Below are 25,743 nucleotides of genomic sequence, written 5' to 3' on the forward strand. Positions count from 1 at the left end.
AAGCCTTAGAAGTTATGATACAGAGTTTTGATTTTTTGCTGAAAATCTGAAGGACTTTAGAAAAACTGAAGGATTAATCTTTTTTGAAGATAACTGTGCCAGATTTATGCTGGATGAACTGGAATAGGGCACGGCAGGATATATAGGAAGCAGATAAGGCTATTGTGATAATCCAGACAAGAAGTGGTAATGATTTAGGGCAATGACTATGAGAATGGAGGGGAGGAATGGGAATTGAGAGACAGGAAGAAAGCAAAAATATCAGGTTGCAAAGACTGGGTACAGGTGATGAGGTAGAGGGAGAAATCTAGAATTCCTCCTGCTTGGAGACACTTGGTGGTATATTTATCTGTAAGATAATACAAGGGCATTGCAAATTTGCGGGAAATTAGATTTTAGCTGAGGAATCTATGGCACAGTACAGGTGCTCAGAACAGTCAAGGCTTTAAGTTTGGGAGCCATTATCTTATACCCATGATGATGCATAGGATTCTTCTCAGATATTAACTCTGATCCATTGATACAAAGGCTGCCTGAAACTCTGTGTCAGTCAAGGTGGAGGACAAGATGGAAAGATGCAGCCAGCAACAAGCACATAGGATTCTGTTTGAAAAGAAGGAAATCAATCTGCCTAGAAAAAGAAGCACTTGAAAACTGTAGAGAGTAGTAGTATGAAGCCAGTAATACGGGAAGGTGATACAGTAGAGCGGCCCTACAGTTGGACAGTCTGGGCTTGGATCTTAGTTCCCCAATTACTGTCAGTGTGACTGTGGGTTAGCTACTAAATCTCACTGTGTCTCCAAGTCTTTACCTGGAAACTGAGTACAATTATATTAATACCTCAGAGACTGCTATGGGAATTAGATATTCATGAAAAGTGCTTTGCCATGTGAAAAAAAATCAATGTTGTTCATTTTGTAAACAAATAAACGTACATATATATGTATTGGAGATATACAGACATATATATGAGGATCTTAAGCACCAGACAGAAATTCAAAAGATATGACAGAAAATGAGACATTAAATGTATTAACATTAAATGCATCATGTTAAAACTGAAAACACTGGTCACTAAAAAGGACATTTTTCTTAAAGAAAAAGAAAAGACATTTTCTTCATGTGAACTAATACAGAATAATGTGATTTAGAGATTGTTCAATCAATTTTGTTTTCTTCAGACAGTAAATTTGAGGCCCAGAAATGTTCGATAACATAACCAAGGTCACACCCAATCAAGCCAGAGCCCAAATCAGTACAATTTCCTAATCCCCACTATGATGAATTTTTTACTACATGATGCTAGATAATAACCCTTTTAAAGAAGGATCAGTTGAGTAGAAATCTTTATAACATTTGTGCCTCATTTTTTTTATCACTTATCTATCAGAAATAGCTTGTGTCAAGTTGTTTTTAGAATATAAACTCTCTGAAGCAGAGATTTTTCTACCTTTCCAGAATTTATTTTTCCTGATAATGAACAATGTGCTCTGTATGCAGTAGGCAGCTTCAGATATAATAACAAGCATTTTGTTTATCTGACTGAAAGACAGTGAATGGGTATTTGTCCTTTGGTGAAAAATCACATACTGATAAATTTCAGTCTTTTTGTTGCCTGTCTCTAGAAAGTTTGACTTTCCTATAAGGCACTCTTTTCAAAGTATGTTTATGAATGGGTTGGCAAGATAGAAACAAGATGATGGATTGAGGATGAAGAGTACAAGTGAAAGAGCTGGGAAACCGGTTCTCTCATGTAATTGCCACCCTTCCCTCCCCTTCTCCTGCTGAGATATTTCTATAATTTGTGATTACATCAGGTTGGAGAGTTTACTAAATATAGAATATGAAATTTCACTTTAATAAAGCTAAAAATTCAGAGGCTCATACTCCTTATGCAAAGATTTAACTATGTCTAATCAACTGCCATGAGTTTTGAAAACATCCTTACTTTCTCCAGGATATGAATTTGTAGAATGGAAAAATGCCTTTTTGCAAAATATTGTTTCAGACCTCAGTATGTAAACTGATACTTATTCTCACTATACTTTTCCATATTTCATATGTCATCAGTGGGGCTTGCTCTTTTAGTTTTTTCACACATTAGATTTATATAGTTCTTTATAGGTTAAAAAAATTCAAGGATATGGGTACAAAATACTGATTGGGCAATTTAAAGACATAATATATATCCTTCCCTTGTTCAACAGAGAATTTGGGGCATCCTAATAGGGAAAGAAAAATGTAACCTGGAAACCCAGGACAATCATTCCAAGAAATTCCAACAGCTACTCTAGAGGAATGACCTCTTAACACTTAGTGCTTTTTAGATGTTGCTTCAAGGAATTATTAAAAGAAAATGAGAAATAATCCAATTATGAGCTAATTCAGAATAAATGATAATGAATAAATAGAACCCATGATAATGGTCCTTAAATGCATGCTTAAATAATGAAGCATTTACATTTACTGCAAAGGGTGGATGACTTCAATAAAATTGTTATTAGATAATACTTATTTGGTACTTTGCATTTTCAAAGTGTGCTATTGTTATTGAATTGAGGAAAAAGTTTCCAACATTTTATATGAATAACTCTCATTCACAGATTATGCATGACTAGAAAGTACATGAAAAAGTTGCAAAAAAATGCTATTGGTAAGTTTCATTTCTTTGTTAAGAAAAAAGAAAAATTGTGAATTTAAGGAGTTGAATGTTGATTTTAGAGAACTATGGAATGAGGGCCAGGAGAAGCAAAAACAGATCTTTTCAATCGGATTACAAATAATGACACAGGAACCCATCTGCCTATGTTTTATGGTGAAGAATGCTGTGATTATTTGATGAGTAGGAGGAAAAGTTTGGTGGGATGAAAAGATGGAAGAAAGCCAGGGAAGCTGGCTGCCTCAAGTTCAACAAGAAAATGTCAAATCAAATGTGTGTTCTCTTTCTGAAAAATACCCACCCTCATTATGCATCCATGTGTTGATGACTGATGCAAATGAATTTTTCAAGTGCTAAATAAACGAGTTGCCTAACTGATGTTAGCCTAGTGAGAGCAAATCCCTAGTAATATAGAGAATATTTTTAGCCTTAGATAAAAGCATATAGACATTAAATGTTTGCAGGCTCAATCTTCCTTTCCTCTTTACTATGTTCCAATTTAATTAATGAAATACTGGAATTGGGACAGTTGTGGCTTTGGACTGGAAATTATGTGAATTCTGGCTATCATCTTTATGGGCAAAACTAGGCTACTGGTACTTTCCTAAGGCAAACACATCTGTGATTTAAGCTAATCAGTCCCTGCGTGTCACTGTTGCTTCATACAATCAGGGTGAAAATAACATGTTTTTGCGATGAGAAGCTGTCATTTTAAAGAGAGGTCATATCATTTTGAGTAAAGCTCACCTTAATGGATGAAATATGTGCATATCAATTAATAATTTTCCAACTGAATAAGTGTTTTAGTCAAAGAGCATATGGGGACATTTTGACATATTGTCCATTAGATATAAACTCTGACTACTGTATTAATTCTACATTTTTATTTTATAAAACTGAAGATGGCTTTTTAAAAAGATTTTATTTATTTACTTTAGTGAGAGAGTGCACAAGCACGAGAGAGGGATGGGGAAAGGGACAGAGCAGGAGGGAGAGGGTAAGAGAGAGAATCCCATGCAGACTCTGCACTGAAGGCGGAGCTCAATCCCATGACCCCAAGATCATGACCTGAGGCAAAACAACAGTCTGACGCTTAACTGACCGAGCCACCCAGATGCCCCTGAAGATGATTTTTCTAGACAAACCTGAGGAAAGCTTGAATTCTTTTGTTTTAGTGGCTCAAATCAGGAATTAATCTTTATCAAAAAGTAATTGCGATTTTAGTGAATACTAATGTAAACACTGGAAAATAGTACCATAAAACATTTAACCTTTACCACAAAAAAGCATATATAGCTCAGGCATACTTTGGAGATATTGTAGGTTTGGTTCCAAACTACCGCAACAAAGCAAGTCAAATGGGGGGGGGGTTCCCAGTGCATATAAAATTTATGTTTACACCATACTACAGCCTACTAAGTATATAACATTATGTCTAAAAACATATATACCTTAGTTTAAAAATACTTTCTTGCTGAAAAATGCTAACCATCATCTGAGCTTTCAGGGAGTCATAATCTTGCTGGTGGAGGATACTGAGGGCTGCTGACAGATCAGGGTGGTGGTTGCTGAAGTTGGGGTGACCATGGCAATTTCTTAAAATAAGACAAGGAAGCTTGCCACATCAGTTGACTCTTCCTTGCACTAAGGATTTCTCTGTAACATTTTAATGCTGTTTGATAGCATTTCACCTGCGGTAGAACTACTTCCAAGTGGAGTCAATCCTCTGAGACTCTGCAACTGCTTTGTCAATTAAGTTTGTATATTATACTTTGTTATCATTTCAACAGTCTTCACAGCATTTTCACCAGGAGTAGATTGCATCCTAAGAGACCTGTGCTCATCCACAAGCAGTACCTCCTCACCCGTCAGTGTTATCATGATATCACAACTGTTTGTTATCTGGGGGATAGTTGTTCAGTCACATTGTCAGGCTCCACTTCTAACTCTAGCTCTCTTGCTCTTTCCACCATATTTGCGGTTACTTCCTCCAGCAAAGTCTTGGACCCCTCCAAGTCATCCATAACTGTCTTAGCTAGATCTTCTGGATAACACTGCAGCTTCTATACCAGCACTTGGATTGTTATGGAGACAGCTTCTTTCCCTAAACTTCAGGAACCAACCTCTGGGAGCTTCAAACGTCTCTTCTGCAGCTTCCTCACCTCCCAGCCTTCATATGATTGAAGAGCGTCAGGCTCTTTGCTTGGGATTAGGCTTTGGCGTAAGGGAATGTTAAAGGAATGTCGTTTGACCTTTTATCCAGATCACTAAAATGTTCTCCGTATCAGCAACAAAGCTTTTTGCTTTCTTATCATATCACTGGAGTAGCACTTTTAATTTCCTTCAAAAATTTTTCCTTTGCATTCACACCTTGGCTAACTATCTAGCTCAAGAGGTATACCTTTCAGCTTGTCTCAGCTTTGGACCTGCCTTCTACACTAAGCTTAATCACTTCTAGATTTTGATTTAAAGTGAGAGACATGTGACTCTTCCTTTCACTTGAGCATTTAGAGGCCATTATAGGGTAATTAATTACCTAATTTCAATATTGTTGTGTCTCAGGGAATAGGGAGGTCCAAAGAGAGGGAAAGAAAGAGGGAATGGCTGGTCAGTGGACCAATCAGAACGCACATTTATCAATTAGATTCCCACTCTTCTGTGGGCATGGTTTGTGGTGCTCCCAAACAATTACAACAGTAACATCAAAGATCACTGATCACCTAATAATGAAAATGCTTGAAATATTGCAAGAATTACCAAATACAACAGAGACACAAAGTGAGCAAATGTTGGAAAAATGGCGCTGATCGACTTGCTTGACACAGGGTTGCCACAAGCTGTCAATTTGTAAAAAATAAAATATCTATGAAGTACAATAAGGTGAAAGTGCATTAAAAGGAGACATGCCTATAGATAGTTCAGTAAGTTAACTGATTTGTCTTCAAATTAAAAAACGCTTCATAACTGGAGAAAGTAATAAAAACAAATGCAAATGCAAAACTTCAAAGGAAAGGCTTTGGAACATTTCATCCAAATATTTTCTTTAAAATTGGAATTTGAAATATTTAAAAATTTTTAGTTCCAAGTTTACTCATAATTATCATCATATATTTATTTTTAATAATTTAACTATTGTCCTTTCTAGCCACATATTTATTCCAATTATTAATTGAAAACTACACAATAATAAAAATATCCAGTAGCAACTCTAACATCAAATACTAATATACCATGTTGTTTAATCATAAGAAAAAAAAAAACTGAGGTTAATTTGCCTTGGGTTCTTTTGTCCTTTTCTTCACAAGCATGCAGTTAGTAAAGTCCTGTAAATGTAAATGCCAATAAAATAGTATCTCATTGTTCTTCATGGAAATTAGTGATGCATGATAATGCATGTCATTACTAGTCAAGAAAACCATTGGAGAAATCATATTGCATTTTAATGAATGAGTTAAATGCCTGGGATTGTCAACTATGTTAGAGGAATAATCATCTGAGAAAAATTAATTCTGGCATTTGGTAATTAGTAGTAGAAAAATTATAAATTTCACTGAAAGAACACTTTGTCTAAAATATTTTATGCTATCTCAAATGCAAAAGCCACAAACTACACTGTTTATAGAAAATATTTTATTACACAATCAGACTATTCTGGGTCAAGGAATTATTTTAAAAGACCTAAAAACATCCTTATCCAAGTAATAATAGCACTAATAATAACAACTACATTCTCTATCAGAGGTAAATATTCATAACAATGACAAGATTACTTGGACAGTTGTTTTTATTATATGTAGTTTAAAAATATATGTGGTAAAACATGAATTAAAACTTTGTTGATATTTTTTCCTGAAGTTATGAGGCCAGTAAAATGGCATTTTGAAAGTTTACTCATCACAGATTTTCTTTTAACCAGATTTGATATTACCAAATATATGCCAAAAATTTTTTACTTTTTTACTGTTTTGACATTTGCAGCAATTGTGTAAAACAATGGTGGGCAAAACTGCTGGCGTCTTAGGAATCAAGGCAGGGCCACCAAAACGTACCAGTAGTTGCATTCTTCACTGACACCTACACTTAACAACAACAACAAAAAAGCCAGTATCTCTAAAGAATGTTCCAATAAAGCAGCAAAATTTATTAATTTTATTAAATCTTGACCCTTAAGTACAAATCCTTTAATATTCTGCATGAAAAAATGAGAAGCATAAAGTATTTCTGCTATATGCTATAAAGTACGATGAAGAAAAGTACTTGTTGATTGAGCTAGGAGCAGAACTAGACATTTTTATCATAGAACACAATTTTTACCCAAAAAACAACCAACAAAAAACTATGGTTGTTCAAAGGTAGATATTTGAAGAACCAAAGCAATTTTGAAAAAGAACAAAGTTGGAGGATTCACCCTGCTTGATTTCAAAACTCACCATAAATTTACAGTCATCAAGGCAGTGTGGTAATGGCATAAGGACAGGCATATAGTTCAATGAAATAGAACTGAGAAGCCAGAGATAGTCCACACAATTATGGTCATTTGATTTTGACAAGGGTGCCATGGAGGAAGAAGAATCTTTTCAACAAATTGTGCTAGGAGAACTGGATATCCAGATACAAATGAATGAATCTGGAAGTGTGTCTCTTATCAAACATAAAATTAGCTTGAAATAGCTCATATGCTTAAATGCAAAAGCTAAAACTGAAATATACCTTGAATAAAATACAGCAGTAAGTCTTTGTGACCATAGGTTAGGAAAGGTTTCTTAGATATGACACCAAAAGCACAACTGACAAACGAAAAAAATAGATAAATCAGGCTTCATTAAAATAAAAAAACCTTTGCGCTTTAGAGGATATCACATAAAAAAAGTGAAAAGACAACTCACAGAATGGGAGTAAATATTTGCAAATCATACATCTAATATAGTATCCAGAATATATAAAGAACTCTTAAAACGACACAACAAAAAGACAACTATCCCAGTTTAATAAGGGGTAAAGCTTCTGATTAGACATATCTCAAAAGAAGATATGTAAATGCCAATAATGTCCATTAGGGAAATGCAGACCGAAACCACAATGGGATCTTACTTCATACATACTAGAATAGCTACAGTAAAAGGTAGGCAATAACAACTGTTGGCAAGGAAATAGAGAAATTGAACCCTCTCACATTGCTTTTGGGAATGGAATGTAAAATGGCACAGACACTGTGGAAAACATCTAGGCAGTTCCTCAAAATTTTAAATATAGAATTACTTTAAGATCCAGCATTCCATTCCATTCCATTCCATTCCATTCCATTCCATTCCATTCCATTCCTGTGTACCCAAGAAAACTGAAAATGTCTGTCCACACACACAAAAAAATGTACACAAGTGTTCAAAGCAGCATTATTCATAATAGCCTTAAGTGGAACAACAAAATATCCAACAACTAATGGATAAATAAACAAAATGTGGAATACCCACCCATAGGATGACATATTATTGAGCCATAAAAAATGATATACTAGATACATGCTACAACATAGACAAATCTTGAAAACATTATACTACATAAAAGAAGCCAGTCACAAAAGACAACATATTATATGACTCCATTTATACGAAATGTTCAGAATGGAAAAATTCACAGAGACAGAAAGTAGACTAGTGATTATATAAGATTTGGGGGTTGTGCTGGAATGGGGAGGGACTGCTAATGGATGTGAAGTTTCTTTCTGGGGTGATGAGATGTTCTAAAATTTACTGTAGTGGTTGTTCACTGTGAATGTATTGCAAACCACTGAATTTTAAAATTTAAATTGGTAACTTTTATTGTAGATGAATTATATCTCAATAAAACTGCTTGGAAAAAGTGAATATTTGGCAGACATTTTTTCAAAAATGAACGAAGTGAGCCTGTCACTTTAAGGAAAACAACTGACAGTATTTGTTGCCAGTGAGATAATTTAAAACTTTCAAGCAAAAATTCAAATTAAAAAAAACTTTTATCTGCCACCATGTGCTTAACAGTTTCCCAGTGTTAGATTTTTTTCTATGGAGATTAGTGGGGATATTAACAAATGTGGTTTTTGATATTTATGAAATGTGTTAATACTTAGAAGTTCTGCACAATGAGCCAATATTTTTCAAATGGCCATGAATGAGGTTACAAAGTCATGCATACATGGATAAAAGATTCATTTAAAGTGCAAAAGAAGCCATTGGATTTAAAAGTAATAGAGTAAGAAGAGTTTATTGACGGTATAAAAAGTTGATTAAAAGATATGGCTTCAAATCCACATTGAAATTAATCTTTAAGAAACTACCACTTAGGATGAGACATAACAGCAGTTCATCTTCCAGCAGCCTGAGACCCCCATGGAGGGCTTCCAGCTATAATGTCTGCCTCTGGGGAGGGAAGGGGATGGGAAGCACCACCAACCAGCAGAAAAGCAGCCCTCTGGTGGGCGGGAAACCAGCTCCCCCATCATCACCCACCACACACCTCTGCTGCCCTGGCAACTGTGCTCTTGACCTGCTCCGCCCCCTTCCCTGGAGGGAGCACCCTCTGGACAGACAGAACCATCTGAGGCTCACACTTGGGTTTTGTGACAAGAATGGGACGTGTTGGGTTTTTCTTCCTTACACTATATTTTGGCTGCACATATGTCTTTAACCCAGGAGCCCAGGGGTAGACAAAGGAGGACTGAGGTAATCAATTTTGCACCTTTTTAAATTTTTTTTTTCCCTTTAGTGGTGACTTCCTTCCCTTTTATCTTCCTTCATCCTTCCCAGTTCTCTGCCCTGATCTGTGTAACTCTTATCTTGGGTACTTGAGCAGATGGAATATTCCAGAGGTGGGGGGTGTGGGAGCGGAGGGGAGAAATTCAAAACAAAGTGTTCTTGCTCTGACAGAATATTAAAAAAAAAAAAAAAAGGAAAGAAACTACCACTTACTGAGTTTTGGTATAGTTTTAAAGAGGAATTATCTGTGGGGCGCCTGGGTGGCTCAGTTGTTAAGCGTCTGCCTTCGGCTCAGGTCATGATCCCAGGGTCCTGGGATCGAGTCCCGCATTGGGCTCCCTGCTCAGCGGGAAGCCTGCTTCTCCCTCTCCCACTCCTCCTGCTTGTGTTCCTGCTCTCGCTTTCTCTCTGTCAAATAAATAAATAAAATCTTTAAAAAAAAAAGAGGAATTATCTGAAAAGGCTATTAATGTACTTCTCTTTCCAATTTGATGTCTGCCTACAGTTAGATTTCTTTTTTATACTTTGAGCAAAACAGCATATTATAATGGGTTGGCTGCAGACCAGATATAAAAATCTAACTGGCATCTAATAAGCCATACATTAATGAGATTAAAAAGTAAAACAACACAATTCTTCCCACCAATAATTTTATTCTTGGAAAATAGTTATTTTTCATTACAAGTATGTTATTTATATTAATATGTAATGAGTTCAATATTATTAGTTAAAATTAATTAAAAATTAATTTCTCAGCTTAGTTTCTAATATAGTAAATATTGATAGCTATAACAAACCTAAACAAAAGCTCTTCAAGATACTCAGTAATTTGTAAGAGGATAATGGGACCCTAAAACTAAAAAGCTTAAGAATTGCTGCTCTAGGGGCACCTGGGTGGCACAGTTGGCACCCAACTCTTGGTTTCAGGTCAGGTCATGGTCTCAGGGTCATGAGATCAATACCAGTGTTGCGCTCTGTACTTAGTGCAGTCTGCTTGAGATTCTCTCTCCCTCTCCCCTCTGGCTTGTGTGCTCTCTCTCTCTCTCTCTCTCAAATAAATAAATAAATCTTAAAAAAAAAAAAAAGAATTGCTGATCTAAACTTTCCCATCACTTTCTAGAGGGGTAAACTTCACTGCAGGTGTTCTGAGGGGTTTAATACAGAGGTAGGGCATTGGATAAACAGATTATGGAATATCTGGAAATATGGAGTTTTTACAAAAGTTTTTATGTTCAGTGTTAAAAAAGAAACCCATATGTCTTCACTGATAATAAATAACAAGAACAGAAAAAACTTTCTGAGCTATTACAGACAGCTGGACATGTGGTCATAAACACCCAGCCTAGGAGTCCAGCAAAAAGATAGAGAAAACTATCATTACAGAGACAATTCAAAAAGAATTTTGAAAAAAAAAAAAAAGAATTTTGATAGCATGTTAGCAGGAATTGAGAATTGGCTAGATATGGGGAAAAAGATGGATTCCAGCTCCTGGAAAAATCTTTTGTACCATTGACAAATAGCTTGTAAAGAGGAAGGACAGTTCTGTAATCATGAGTTTCAATTTGGCAGAAATTCTATTTGAAAATGGGATAATCATTCAAAAGGGTAGGAGTAGATAATTAAGTGAGCTACCTGGACTGGTAATATAGACTGGATTGACATAGGCTTTATACATATATATATATTTATATATATATAATATAAATTATAGGCTTTACATAAATTTATAGGCTTTATAAAATTATATAAATATAGGCTTTATATATATAAGATATATATGTTTATACGAGATGTATATATGTATATATATGTATAAACTTTGAAAATTTCATTACAGAACACCAGATTTACTAAAACTTTACTATTTAATAGTCAGGAGCTGAGATGAGAATGGGCCATATTCAATGGTAAAGTAGAAAAGACCTAGCAGGATTCCAAAAATAAGATCAGATAAGTTGATAGAAAACTTTTGGAAATTTTCAGAAAATGTTCTACTGATATTTGGACTTTTGGTATTTTAGGAGAACAAAAGTAAATCTCAAGTTTCTTTATACTGAGAATTGGCATATTGATGAGGCCATCTGGGTGTCTGCAAAGGTGTGAGGTGAGTAACTTAACCTTTTTGTAACCTAATCTTGAGAGTGACAGCTCATCACTTTAGTCATATTCTGTTTGTCAAAAGTAAGTCACAAAGTCCACATTTGTGCCACAACAGGGCACAAATACTAGGGATCATTGAGAACCATCTCAAACCTACCTCCCACAGAGTTTGATTTTAGGTTCAAATCATCACTAGGAAGATTTTTCATTGACATTATGTTACAAAAAATGACAAAAAACAGGAAGGTTTTCAGATTAGAGACTAATGAGACATGACAACTAAATGCAGTATGTGAGCTTGGATTAGATCCTGCACCAAATGGAAAAAGGTATTATAAAGATATAATTAGGTCAGTTGACAAATCTGGAATATGGGTTGTAGATTAGGTAAATTGTATCAGTATCAAATTTTCTGAAGTTAGTAACTGTTCTGTAGTTAGTTATCTTAGAGAATGTTTTTTGGAAATATACACTGAAATATCTAGGGATGAAGAGGCATAAGGTATATAATTTTTACTCTAATGGTTCAATATAATACTATATGCATATCATACCTACACATGACATACATATAGGTGTATATTATAGGGAGAGAGCATATGTAATAAAGCAAATGGAGCAAAATATTTTAAAAATTGGTGATTCTGGGTAAATGGTATATGGAGATTCTTTGTACTAACACTGCAGCTTTTTGGTAAGCTAGAAATTTTTATTTTATTTCCAAATAAAAGATTAACTAATAATAGTTAAGGTTATATGGAGGGGTTATAAATAGCCCAGTAAGTGAAGGAACTGTTCCTTAATAATTTAAAGCATTTAGGGGGGTGGGGGATGGGTTAGCCCGGTGATGGGTATTAAGGAGGGCACGAATTGCATGGAGCACTGGGTGTTACATGCAAACAATGAATCATGGAACACCACATCAAACACTAATGATGTACTGTGTGGTGACTAACATAACATAAATAAATTCCAAAAAAAAATAATTTAAAGCATTTATTTTAGTACAAACCACATAGTGAAGATAGTTAAATATACTATCTTTTATGCACCAGGTACTGTATAAAATGCTTTATTATGCTATTCAATTCAAATTTAACCACATTCTAATGAAGTGAGAATTATCATACATTTATAGCTTATTTCATAAACAAGGAAACTTAGGCTCAGAGAAGTTAAGTAACTTGTGGGAGACTGTAAAGTTTTTAAGCAGGCCAGCCTGGATTCAAACCTAGAAGGAGCTAACTATAACCAATAAGATAATTATTTATATAATAAGTAAATAGCAAACTAGGATTCAAACCCAGATGATTTACATATTATTGGTTCATTAAAGATCAGCTACTATTACCAGCTAAAAGTAGATTAAAAGTTAGTTCATGTGGTTTTTGCAAATAAAAATAATGACATTTCCTTATAAGTATTTTAAAATCAGGAATTTGGTAATTTAAACATAATTACCAATATTTTAGCAGAATTTTGCATCTTTGAGCAAAATCTTTAAAATTCTCTACTGTATCATTTCAAAAGCATTCTATTTCAAACACTGTGAAAAATTCAGTCTAAATAATCAACCTGAAGATTAGTATCTAAAAGCAGAGAACAAAGAATTCTCTCAAAGGCTGAAAAGGGCAGCTTCTCTTTAAATCTGTGCTCTTCCATTTTCACCTACATATCTTTATAATTCCCTTCAAGCCCAGGACCAAAGAAAATCAGCCATGCAAACAGTGGGTTCTGGCATGGGAACACAGTAGATGGCAGGAGGACAGGAAACCACATGCTTTGTGGACATGGGGCTGTCTTTACCAAAGAAGAACTTTCAGGATGACCTGCTATTGGTCCTGCCTGTGACTAAGTTTCAAGTCTTCTTTTTTGACATTCTGCCCCAACCTCCATTTTTCATTGATGGAGAGAGAGGTGAATGTAGATCAAGAATTCCTGCAGTAAGAGAGAACAAGCTTCTTTCTATGACAGTCTTGGAGAACATTTTCTGATCTTATTCTTTCAATAAAACAACTTGGCCTTTTGCTTGTGTATCAGAAATGATTATGACAATCTGCCTACAAAAACCCTGACCTTCTATTATTAGCACTTACAAATTAGCTAGCATTTGCTGAGCACTTGCTATGTGCCTGGCATTGTGCTAATCGATTACCTAGGTAGTAATTCAAGTGGCTGGGATTTAAACCCAATGCTGTTGATTGTTTGCCTAATGAGTAATGTATATTTCTTCTTTACGAGAAGAGGCAGGAAGTATAGAAAGTTAAATCAGACATGGACAACGGTCTCAGAAAGATTACAATCAAGTAGTGGACTTAATGTACATAACCAGTGAAGATATACAGTAAAATGTACCAAATGTCATAAAAAAAAGGGTTATGGGATTTCATGAGCACAAGAGTCATCAATTTCTATGAATGAGGTAAGACTATAGAGGCGGGAAAATTTGAGATGGATATTTCAATATCAGACATAATTAAGTAAATGAACAAAATGTCATTCTCATCTAAAAAATCTTAAGAAAAAATGAGGTTGCTGGAAAATAGGAGATATGTTTGAGAACAGCAAATATTTCACTTTGGATGAAATATTTATTTTGCATGAAAGGCAAAGTTTGAGGACAGTTTATAGAATTTCTTGAATACCAGTTCAAGGTATTTTAATGGTACATTTTAGGAAAAGCAAAGCTATTTAAAGTTTTGAGCAGAGGAGGGACAAGGTCAAGGCTATGCTTGAGAACTGTAATATTCAGTGCAGAAGCCAGCAACACATGTAATTACCTAAGTTTAAATTTAAATTAATCAAAATTAACTAAAATTAAATATTCAGCTCTCAATTGCATTAACCATATTTCAAATGCTCAACAGTGCCCAATACCTAGTAACTTCCGTATCAGACAGGAAAGATACAGAACATTTCCATCATCACAGTTCATTCTATCGGACAGTGCTGCTTTGAAAGATTAATCTGGTAGTGCATTATAAATGGATCAGATGGGGGAGGAAACTGGAAATGGGAACTTGATTTTAACAATCAGAGTTAGAAGTCCTGAGTAGTTGTAGTAGAGAATAGAATTTAATCTATAAAAGGCACAATGTTACCTTGTACTCTTCTGAGTTTTCTACAGATATTCATGATAAAGACATTTACTATATACTCCAGAGACACCAGGCAGAATTTAGATCCCTATATTCTTCAGCAGAAATTTTCTTTGGCACACATGAGAAAAGAAAAAAGACAAAATGACTCACCAGATTATGAATAGCTGGAGATCCTAACTTCCATGTAGAAACAGGGAATTCAAGCAGATGGGCTTCCTGAGATTCATCTTATGTGGGGATTATGGGTAACCACCGTCTGGCTTCCAATTTGGTTTGAATTTCAAGGGAGGTCCAAAATCATTCAGTTGCTCTTTAAAGTCTGTTTATACACAGAAAAATACTATTAAGAATATACACTCTTGATTTTCTTTTCTCTTTTTAGTTTTGCCTTTGAGTTTTTCTGTACTCATTACAATCGAGAATGGGGGACTTTCTCATTTTATGTGTAAGGAAACTGAGGCCAAAATTAAGTGATTTGGCAAGATTATACAACTAGTTAGTTGCAAAGCCAAGGCAATAACTGATGTTCTGGGATTTTTTCCCCTGCTCCTTGGTATTTTCAGAGCAACTTAGAACTTAGACTATCCATTAATTTCCTTTTCATACACTCACGGACTACCAGTAATTGTAGCTCTATAATTTAGCTTATGGTCTAAATACTGTCAGATTCGATATATATTGTGTTGAGCATTTGCTTGAAATTGGAAGCATGAGGAATTAAATCTTGCTCATGGTCAAATGTGTCCATAGGGCAAAAATTTTAATCACCCATGTTCTATGCAGACATGACTACTCTCTCTCCACCACTGACTTCTTCAGAGTCCCCATAACAGTTTATGGCCCTTACTTGTTTTCCTGCCTGTCGTCCTCCACAGAACAGGGTCCATATCATTCTTGCTTTTGTTCCCCCATGTTTATCCCAGCTCTCAGCACAACAGAAGCGTTGATAAATAATGTATGAATGACATATGAGTAGAGAGGTAATTTGGAAACTCTTCTTATGTCTACCTGCATTAATCTCACTTCTGACCTTTTCAAGTACACAGGTTCATCAGGGGCACAGAGGAAAATCAGACCTGTCTTTCTTCTAGCACACCTCAGCAGCCAATTCAAAACTGCACAGTGAAGCAGGAGGAGACTCTGCAGAACCCTCTTCTTTCATGCCCACAGAGGTTTACCAAAGCGCTCTTCAGCATTCCAGGCCCCTTGAATACAGGCTAATTTTTTTTTTTCAGAGTCCATTTAATTGATTCTTTTCCCCTGGAAACAAAAGCCAGCCTGCCAAAGATTCACAAAGGTGAGTCTGAGAATCTCAATGGGATCCTCTGGAGTCCTAGAACCTGCCACACTGCAGGAAGGGAGGATGGCTGTGCTCTCCATAGATGTATGGCTCCATTCTTGTATTGGCCAGGAGATGGGTCAGAAAACAAAACTTAATCCTACCATTCCTATTTGTACCCAGAAGAAGCAGGTAGAAAGTTCATCAAGTTGAATCAAATGGTTTGAAATTTAAAATACGTTTTCACGAACACTAAAACCTGAACCCAAACAAGATAAAAATCATTTGTCTTATTCATCTCAAGCATCAAATGATGAGGCCTAATATAGTGCCCCACTTTGCCTCTTGTACCAATTCAGCAAAGGGTGAATGTACATTGCAGATTCCCTCATGATCCAAAGAACAGTGATCCAGATACAAAGAGACAATGTTATCCTTTGTTTTAGGCACTGCCATCTCATCAGTGCTCCCCACCTCCCTCCTTCCTACACAATCAGATTTCTGGTGACATCTCAATAATTAGATGCATAAGGCACTAGGGCTCCCCAAGCTCCTTTTCAACTCTGTCCAGTTATTACTGTTGTTAGTGTTATGCTAACAAAGTTGGGGTGCAGATATTATGTTTTTTAGTGGCAATCAATGTTATATAAAGCCTGTTCTAAAAAATGCTGTTTTTTTATCATCATATTCCCATCAGATGACATAAAAGAGCTCGTAGCATAGAGAACTCATTCTTCATGAAAGAGTATTTCTCAAATACCTAATTAAGAACATATATCTACCCATCCCAAAGCAGTCAAGTTTTGTACCACGGCCTTAAAACTACCATTTTGCTCCTAGGAGAGTATATTCTTTATTTCTATTACTGCATTCTAGACAGTTCTAAATCCCACTTACTAACATCCATGTTAACACACTTCAGTACAGGCTGCAACATTGTGTCATCACCAAAGGGAAGGGGGAAAATCTTGTTAGAAGTGACATGACTTAACTAAGTTCAGTACATTTAACACAATTTTATGTTTACTAGAAAGATACATAGAAAGTCAATAATTGCTTTAAGCTTTATAATATGTTTTATGCAAAGAACAGTGCTACACATGGTAAAAGCATATTCTATGAGTAAAAGAATCCCTAAATACATGTGAATATGAGTTCAGAGTCACATACTTAGTAACTTCTAGATTCTTGTTTTATTTCTAATATGAAGCACAGCTCCACTTCGTTTCAAATGGCTTGAAATAAATTTTACACACAAAAGCCCTTACTGACTTTTTGTGAATATGTGCAGTTTTACTATAATACAATATACATATTCCTGAAAATTCTTATACTATGGGAAAATCTCACAATAAAAATAACAGGCCTTCAGGGGGTGGTGGTGTAGGGCACACCAATCACAAACTTCACCCCTGATACATATATGAAAAAATAGGAATCTAATAAAAGGGGTAATAGTTTTATATATATTAAACAATTAAGAAATTCATAAGTAGCATAATAACTATGACACTTTACTTTGAAAGTTATCTGAAGCTTGCTTGTGGAAACTGGAGGGGTCCCAGCTTGTTAGGTTTTTGTGACATGGTATAAGGAGAATTGAAATTGGAAAGGAAATGTAGTACCAGATGTGGATGGCTGCGTGTCACAGCACAAAGAGAACTGAGAAATGATATGTGTGCATATGTGAGTTTTCTGGATTTGTACACAGTTTACTTCAGCTGCATATAGTTTTCTGCTCTTACCTAGTGTGTATCCCAGATGAAACTACACAAAAGCCAACAGAAAATTTGAAATTTGCATTATGCTCAAATCAGTCCCCAACATATCAATAGCACTGGAATAAATCTGTGTTTCAAAGCAAGTGTTATAGCAGAACTGACTGTACCGAAGTTTCCGGAGCCAGAAGCCTTCCCTGGGAGCTCTCTGATAACATCATTCTCCAGGTCCCTGTGGACAGACAATGAAGCATGTCTTGGAGCAGGAGGGGACATCACATTCTGGGCCAATGGTGTAGAGACTCCTAACTTACAGAACCAGACTTGGAATGTTCACTTCTCATCTGTTATCCAGACAAGTTCACTCAGTACTGAACTAATCAGATACTAGAGTCCATTTTGTTTCTCTTGGGTACAACATTTTACAGATTTCAAAGCTAGACCTTGGAAGATAAATCTGCTTAATGGAAATGGAAACATTAAAAATCTTTTGAAAAAGTTTTGAAAAGGCCTCAAGCCCATTGGGTATTCATGGTAGGCAGAATCAATACCTTTCAGTGACTGACATGATTTTTTTTTTTTTTAAGTGGGGAGACAGGCCTGAAGCCAATTCTATGTCTGCAGAGTCACTTCCCCAATTTCATAAACTCCCCTTGTGTGAGTCTGGATTTACCTGCCACCGATGGACTGACACACTGCTCCAGTCTGCTAAGATATGCAGAGAGAGGCTTCAAATGAAGACAAAAGCCTCCCAGTGGCTCAGCCTGGTGTTTCTGATGGATTCACTCATGATTCCTACACATTCAGCACCTGCTCCCTGATGGCTCCAACAGGCAAGCCTCGATACAGGCAATTTCCCCTAGTGTTTGGGACCCAATGGCCACACTTTCTGGGAAACCTGAGCAGGGCTTTAGAGGGGTGTTAGCGGTCTTCCATGCACTCTCCTCCCCCTCAAACTCACCCTCATAGTGGCACTCAAGGCTCACTCTAATTCCATACTCCCCAACTCTCTAGCCAGAACACCCTCCGCCCACTCTACTCCCCAGGAAGCAGGCTCTGCGTCCTAGCCTCCAGACTTTTCCTCTTCCTTTTCTTTCTGTCTGACATGACTTTCTGCTCTGTTCAACCCTCATCTTTTGCTTGTTGAGGATCTACAGGAACAAAGCACATTGCTCCCCCCTCCACCCCGCCCCCAACCTTGGAGATGTGTTGACTGATTCTTGTCCACTGTCCCGCTAACTGGCACTTTCTCTGACTCCCACAGCCCCAGGAGTCCTTTTTCTGAAGCCGGAGCAGAGATGGTTCTGTGAAGCCATGGGGATGAGGGCCACAACCTGAGCTGGGACAGAGCTTCTTCTGGGTTCAGAGTTGGCACATCTAATGAGCCAGCAGGGCCGGGGAGGGGAGAGGTCATATGACCATTTTCAAGGCCTGTGGCTTCGTATGGGCCCTCTCTGAACTTCAGTTTCCACATCTATAAAAGGTGGACAGGAAATAATCATACCTACCTCATATAGTTATTGTGAGGTTAAAGGATAAAATACATTCATGACATCACTTTCTAAATGCCACTATATATAGAACAATACACTAATAATGATTTTCATATGTTCTTGCATCTGCTTCTTGATTTAATTTTAAAAGTTTTTTGAAGTAATATATATATAGAAAAGTACAAATCATAATTGTATCACTCAATAAATTTTTACAAACTGATCATATCTGTGCAATCAGCATTCAGATCAAGAATCAACACATTACCAGAACCCTATAACCCAAAAGCCTCATGCATATCTCTTTCCGTTACTCTCTCTCAGCAAGGATAACAGAGCTACTAGCTTTACTTCTAACAGTGTAGCTTAGGATTAACTTAAAAATTTTTTTATTTAAATGAGATCATTCAATATTTATTCTTTCATGTCTGGCTTTTTTTTGGCTAAACCTCATGTTTATAAGTTTCATCTATGTTGTTGCATGTGGCTATGAATCTTTATCCACATTGCTGTATAGCAGTCATTGTGTTTATATACACAATATATCAATTGAAAAAAATATACTGTTGTCAATATTTGAACTATTTGACATATAAAACCAACAATTTGCACATGGTTCATGCTAACATTAATCCACTCCACTACTGAGAAGCATTTGAGTTTTCCAATCTTGGTTAATATAAATAGTGGGGCTGTGAGCATTTTAGCACACGTCTTTAAATGAACATAAGCAGAAGAGCTGGGTCAAAGGTTACACATATGTTCACCTTTAGAAAGTACTGCCAAACAGATTTCCAAAATGAGCATACCAATATACTCTCCCAACCACATCATATGAGGATTCCAGTTGATCCACACCATCACCAACACTAAACATTTTCTCTCATTCAGATTTTAGCCTTTCTGACATATATGTACAATTACCGCGTATGGTTTCAATTTGCATTTCTCTAATGAATAATAAACTTGACCCATCTTTATATGTTTATTTGGATTTCTCTTTTTGTTAAAGATCTGTTCAACTTCTTGCTCATTTGTTTTTCAGCGTATGATCTTTTGCTCATTTGTTTCTCAGTGTATGTTCTTTTTCTCATTGATTTTTAAGATATCTTTACATTTTCTGGATATGGGTTTTTGTCAGATATATTTTTTCTTTTCTTTTCTTATTTCATTGAATAGAAGCCCCAGTACAATGGATAAAAATGGTGAGAGTAAGCATAATTTTATCCCCTGATATTAAGGGGAAAGTTTTCAATATTTTACCATTGAGTATAATGTTTACTCTGGTGGTTTAGTAAATATTCCTTACCAGATTAAGGATGTTCCCTTCTATAACTAGCTTGCTAAGATTTTTTTCAAGAATGGGTATTGAAACAAAAGTTTATACTCCACCTATTGAGAAAATCATGTTTTTTTCTCCTTTTCTATGATGATAAGGTGAATTAGACTGATTTTGAAATGTTTAATCAGCCTTTCTTAGATGGAGTAACTTCTGCTTTGTTGTGTAGCATTTCCTTTCTTGACTAGCACTTGACTTAATTAAAATGTTATGCTAATAATTTTTATACCTATGAGAGAGATTGGTCTTTAATTTTCCCTTTTTATAATGTCTTTGTCAGGTTTTGGGTTATGTGGCCATCACTAAAATAAAAAAGCTGGTAAATATTTCCTCTGTTTTTATTATCTGGGAAAGATTGCATAAACTGGGTGTTAATTTCATCCTTAAATATTTGGAACAATTCTCTGGTAGAGAACTTTCTTTTTCTTTTTAAGATTTTATTTATTTATTTGACAGAGAGAGATACAGTGAGAGAGGGAACACAAGCAGGGGGAGTAGGAGAAGAAGCAGGCTTCCCACTGAGCAGGGAGCCTGATGCGGGGTTCGATCCCAGGACCCTGGGATCATGACCTGGGCTGAACGCAGATGCTTAACGACTGAGCCACCCAGGTGCCCCTGGTAAAGAACTTTTTTTGTGGGAAGGTTTTTAATAATGGATTTCAAATTTCCGGTAATAGTAATTTATTTTTTCCTTTATTTTTGTTAAACGTTCTGCCAGAGCTTTTATTAATTTTACTAATCTTTTCTAAAAAGGTTTTATCTTAGTTGCTTTTCTCATTCTATTACACTGATTTCTGCTCTTATCTTCTTTTTCTTTTCTTTTTCATAGAATGGATATGTTGTTCCTTTACTAGGTTCTTGAGATGGAATTTTAAATTATTAATTTTTAACCCCCCTTTCTAATATATATACTTATAGTATACATGTCCCTGTAAACACTGATTTCACTATGCTTTATTTGCATCCCACAAGTTTAAATCTGTTGTATCCTCGTTATGAATCAGTTCAAACTAATTCTCATTTTGATTTCTTTATTTTTACTTATTTCTTTATTTTTATTTTTATTTTTTAATTGGCTCCATGTCCAAAGTGGGGCTTGAACTCAAGACCCTGAGATCAAGAGCTGCGTGCTCTACCAGCTGAGCCAGCCAGGCATCCCTCATTTTGATTTCTTAATTATTCATGTATGACTTAGAGATGTGTTATTAAATTTCCAGACAGTGGGGTTTTTCTTGTTATCTTATTGCTGACTTCTTACTTAGTTGCATTGTGATCAGCGAATAAAGTCTAAACTTTATATAGGATTCCAGTCTCATAAATTTCTGGAGATTCTTTATGACCCATCAAAAGGTGGATTTTAGTAAATATTTCATGAGAACTTAAATTGTTATTGCTCCTTGCATATGTTTCAGGTTTCTCAAGATTCCAATTTGTTGCTCCAGACCTATGCAATGGCAAAAGGGTTTCCCTCTCCCCAGCAGAGGTGCTGCACATGGGCCAACCCTGACCCTCAGCTCAAACCAGAATTAGCAATTCCTCTGCAAGAAAATATAACTGGTGACTCAAAGCTCATTTGTATAGTTTTCCTCTCTGTAATTTTATTCCACCTAGTCCTTATTGATTCCATAGATTTCTCAAAACTTAAACAGTATAATTTTTTGTAATTTATCCACTTTTTTCCACATTCCTATAGGAGAAAACTAGCCTGTTGTGACCTCCTACATCCTGCTTAGAACATGAAATCAAGACTCTTAAAATATTTGTAAAAATAAGTAAAGAAGGTTTTTGAAAAAGGCATCAATCCAAGCAATTTTTGCAATGCAAAGAATAGAGCTCCTAGAGCCTTGATTTACTTTGGCAAACTTTTATTGATTATCTGCTGGTCACAAGCACTACACCATGTCCTGTGCAATTAATAATAAGTTAGACAGCCCTGGTACCAGATGAACTTACAGTCCACAGAGGAGTCAGAAAAGGAAACAGATAAATTGCAATGCAATGTAGCACCTGTTACAATAGAGAAGAGTATCTCCTGGAACTCAGAGGAAACAAGGACTGCCTACCCATAAGATTCAAGAGAGAGGGCGCCTGGGTGGCTCAGTTGGTTAAGCAACTGCCTTCAGCTCAGGTCATGATCCTGGAGTCCCGGAATCGAGCCCCGCATCGGGCTCCCTGCTCGGCAGGGAGTCTGCTTCTCCCTCTGACCCTCCCCCTTCTCATGTGCTCTCTCTCTCAAATAAATAAATAACATCTGAAAAAAAAGAGATTCAAGAGAGAGTTTACACATAAATAAAGTTACACTTGATTCTGAATCCTGAGCAGAGTTGGGAGGCATAAAAGGAGGAATCATATTCTAGGCAGAGACAGCATTTGCACCAACTTAGTCTCATGAAATGGAATGGAACATTTATTCAAGAGTGAGATATGAATGAACTAGAATAGAGTCATATGTGTGGGTGTCTGGAGTTGAGTGCTTGTGTAAAAATAAGGTCAAAGAGTATGGAGGTTCCTCAAACAGTTGAAATTAGAGCTACCGTTCGATCCAGCAATTGCACTACTGGGTATTTACCACAAAGATACAAATGTAGGGACCCGAAGGGGTACGTGTACCCCAATGTTTATAGCAGCAATGTCCACCATAGCCAAACTGTGGAAAGAGCCAAGATGCCCATCGACAGATGAATGGATAAAGAAGAGGTGGTATATATACACAATGGAATATTATGCAGCCATCAAAAGGAATGAGATCTTGCCATTTGCAACGACGTGGATGGAACTGGAGGGTGTTATGCTGAGTGAAATAAGTCAATCAGAGAAAGACATGTATCACATGACCTCACTGATATGAGGAATTCTTAATCTCAGGAAAGAAACTGAGTGTTACTGGAGTGGTTGGGGGTGGGAGGGATGGGGTGGCTGGGTGATAGACATTGGGGAGGGTATGTGCTACGGTGAGCGCTGTGAATTGTGCAAGACTGTTGAATCACAGTTCTGTACTTCTGAAACAAATAACGCAACATATTTTAAGAAAAAAGAAAAAGAAGAAGATAACAGGAGAGGAAGAAAAGGGGAGTATGTCGGAGGGGGAGACGAACCATGAGAGATGATGGACTCTGAAAAGCAAACTGAGGGTTCTAGAGGGGAGGGGGGTAGGTGGATGGGTTAGCCTGGTGATGGGTATTGAGGAGGGCACGTTCTGCATGGAGCACTGGGTGTTATGAACAAACAATGAATCATGGAACACTGCACCAAAAACTAATGATGTAATATATGGTGATTAACATAACAATAAAAAATAAAAAAAACAAAAAAAATAAAAAAGAAGATGGGCAACACGTTGACTTGCCTCAACATAATATCATGGAGGACAGGATCTTGTCCTATGGGCAGACATTATCTACCTTCTTTGCACAGTTTCCGTGCACACAACGGACAGAATGAGGTTTAGACGGCAGTGAAGTGTCGCTCTGTCCACCACTAACATTGGTTTGGGGTCAGCAGGGTTAAGTGATATGCAAAAATTCACTTTCCTCATTTGTGAAATGGTTAAAATAATACCTACATTGTAAGATTTTCATAAGGGGTAGAAATAATATTTCAGAGTGTGCAACAGATTGTCTAGAAAATAGTAAGCCTTCAATAAAGGGTAGTGAGTACTATTTAAAAAAAAAAATAAGGTCAAAGAGGTAATTTCTGGCCACATTAAAGGGGCATTGAATGCCAAGCCAGAAGCTCATAGAGATGCTTTAACAAAAGCAAATCACATGATTAAACTATTTAAGAAACAGAGTTCCAGCAGCAGTGGAGAGAGCAGAATGAAAAGTGAAGGACCTAAGGAGAAGGAATGTTTGCAGGGATCCCAATAATGAAATTTTTCTGCAATGTTATTTATAGATGAATTATCGATTTTGATATACTAAATCTTGAAAATGACTGATAAAATCACCCTCTAAAATCTATTAATAGAGACTACAATTGGCCAAAGCACAAAGCTTACTTCACCGTCTTGTCATTAATGTGTGTTTTGATGCCATTAAGTAAATAGGTCTCTCCCAAATAGAGTTATTTGTTTTTACAGTGACTCTAATTTTCTTAAAGATCCTGAGAGAAATCCAAAAAAGCATCTTTTTAGACCTCTGTCTGTTTTGTATGCAATGTTTCTTAGTGTCATCTTATCTTATTTAGCCAAAACACTTTCTTTCACTTAACTTTTCTAGATATAAGGTAAAAATGAGAGAGAAGGGAGAGATTGATATGAAAGAAAAAAACGAGAGGATTGTGAAGTGATGCAATGAAGCCTAATTTCTAGTAAGTGGCTCTGCCTCTCATCCTGGCCTTTCATCTTGTTTATTAGAAATATCTTGCCAGCAAAATTTCTGTAAGAAAGCTCAGCTCCTTTGGTATAATTGGGGTAACATCTACCTTGCCAAACTTAAAAGTACTGTTCAATGTAAAACATTGGCACACAAAAGTAGCAAATAGAGATCATTACCCAGACTTTAGCCTACTCATTTTATACTTTTTTCATGTAGAACAAATATTTTAAGCTGATTAAGTGATTCCCCACAGACAGTTACCTCCTGTGACTGACTTTGGCTCAAGTGAGAATAGATACAAATTCAGAATCTCATGGAGCTTCTGATTCCCCAGATTGCATTTGATAAATACTTTTTTTTTTTTTTTTTTTTGCTGCAACCGATTACCACATCCCATACTGTGATTTGACTGTTGGACCATTTCAACCTGCCTCTTCCCTATGAAGTAAATACTCGGGTGGTAGCTAGCTTGAAATCATTGAAAAATAGTGTAATTATGTAATTTATAATGTGAAACCCCCTTAAACATTCAGTATTCACCCTGTGAGGCCGTCCCCATTTTACTGAAGAGAAAACGAAAGTTCTAAAATATTAAATAATTCATCGAATGACACATAAGTCACACAAACAGGATTAGAAGGAAAAACTTTTGGTTTCAAATCCAGAACCTTTGGTTCTTTCCACATATTGCTTCTCATATCCCTGGCAGTCAACCAACCTGAAATCCAAGTTAAACACCAAACATTTTCCTAATTTTGATAGATTGAACTCGTATTGTATGATTCCAATCCTCTCACTGAGAGAAGGAATCTTATGCTGACTTTGTGTAAATTCATATTCAACAGGTGTTGACTGTTGTAAATAGCATTAACATTTTATATCCTCTAATCCATGAGTCAGACTCATACATACAAGTGTCATTTCTTTTGTAATTGAGCCTTGAGGTGACTTTATCACAAAAAGTACAATTTTAAGAAATCTAATAAATTGACATCTGTGTGACCAGC

At 36.1% G+C, this 25,743-nt stretch overlaps 1 long non-coding RNA gene across 2 annotated transcripts in view; it reads left to right on the forward strand.

Moving 5' to 3' along the window:
• LOC113911501 overlaps positions 1 to 15,870 on the forward strand; it is a 61,506-nt gene extending 45,636 nt beyond the window's left edge. The window contains exons 4-6 of one of the 2 annotated variants that reach the window (XR_003516496.2): positions 2,604 to 2,653; positions 11,412 to 11,494; positions 15,638 to 15,870. This is a non-coding gene — a long non-coding RNA (uncharacterized LOC113911501). Of the gene's footprint in view, positions 1 to 2,603; positions 2,654 to 11,411; positions 11,495 to 15,630 lie in introns of both variants that reach the window. The other variant, XR_003516495.1, reaches the window with a different exon arrangement.
• Positions 15,871 to 25,743: the final 9,873 nt, after the last annotated feature.

This window comes from Zalophus californianus, chromosome 12, assembly GCF_009762305.2.
Source record: "Zalophus californianus isolate mZalCal1 chromosome 12, mZalCal1.pri.v2, whole genome shotgun sequence".
Classification (NCBI taxonomy): domain Eukaryota; kingdom Metazoa; phylum Chordata; class Mammalia; order Carnivora; family Otariidae; genus Zalophus; species Zalophus californianus.